At 57.6% G+C, this 989-nt stretch overlaps 1 protein-coding gene across 1 annotated transcript in view; it reads right to left on the reverse strand.

Moving 5' to 3' along the window:
• Window positions 1–989, reverse strand: part of PGAP2 (post-GPI attachment to proteins 2) — a 5,696-nt gene that overhangs the window by 817 nt on the left and 3,890 nt on the right. The window lies entirely within an intron of this gene.

Consider the following 989-nt stretch of genomic DNA (forward strand, 5'->3'; position numbering starts at 1 on the left):
CCACGCGTCTGGGGGGTCAGCTGAGGCTTCTGGGGGCTCCTGGCCAGCTCCTCAACTGCAGCACCCCCATTTCCTTGTCCTCCGGGCTGCTCTCCAGCCCTGCACCCCCAGCCTGGGCCAGTACCAGGGGTTAACCCAGCCCAGGTGCAGGACCTTGGCAACTCCTTTTCAGAGGGGTCTTTCTGTTGAACAAGAGTTGCCCAGCACCTCCTCCAGGAACTGACCCCCAGGCTGAATTCCCAACCACCCAAATGTTAAGAAATGATCTTCCCTGTGTCCTGTCCAGATTCCAGGAGAAGGGAAACCATGCCAGGAGCCACAATAAAGGCAGTGTCTTGAGGTGAAGACGTGAGCAGTGTTCGGCAATTGATGACTGTGGGACAGTTGTCACCTCAGCTGCAGCTTTCCCCACAAACCAGAGGTTAGCCTGTAAGAAGCATCTGAGAAAACTGGGGAACCCTCAGCTCTGAGGGCGGCTCCTACCCGGCCGCTCTGCCACACTTGGGTCTTCTCCTCACAAAGCTCTGTGCCAGCTGGGCAGAGCCGTAGGCCACAAAATGATGACACAAAATCACAACCACATGATCTGGTTTCCAGCGTTGTGGCTGGAAAAGACCTTAAAGATCATCAGGTCCAACCATTAACCCAGCACTGCCAGATCCCCACTAAACCATGTGGAAGAAACACTTGACACAGGGTGGTGAGCCCCTGGCCCAGGTTTCCCTGAGAGGTGGTCACTGCCCCATCCCTGGAACCATTCCAGGGGAGGTTGGCCGGGGCTCTGAGCAACCTGCTCTAGTGGCAGATGTCCCTGCTCCCTGCAGGGGGGTCGGACTGGATGACTCTAAAGGTCCCTCCCAACCCAAACCATCCTGTGACTCTGATTCTTCCTGAGCACCACCACATCTGCCTTCTGAGAGCGAGCTCTCCTCACCCCCCCGAGCAGGCAGATACTGTCAGCACAGCACCAGCCACGCTGCCGCCCGCCC

The sequence above is a fragment of the Merops nubicus genome, unplaced genomic scaffold (genome assembly GCF_000691845.1).
Source record: "Merops nubicus isolate BGI_N331 unplaced genomic scaffold, ASM69184v1 scaffold23090, whole genome shotgun sequence".
NCBI lineage: Eukaryota > Metazoa > Chordata > Aves > Coraciiformes > Meropidae > Merops > Merops nubicus.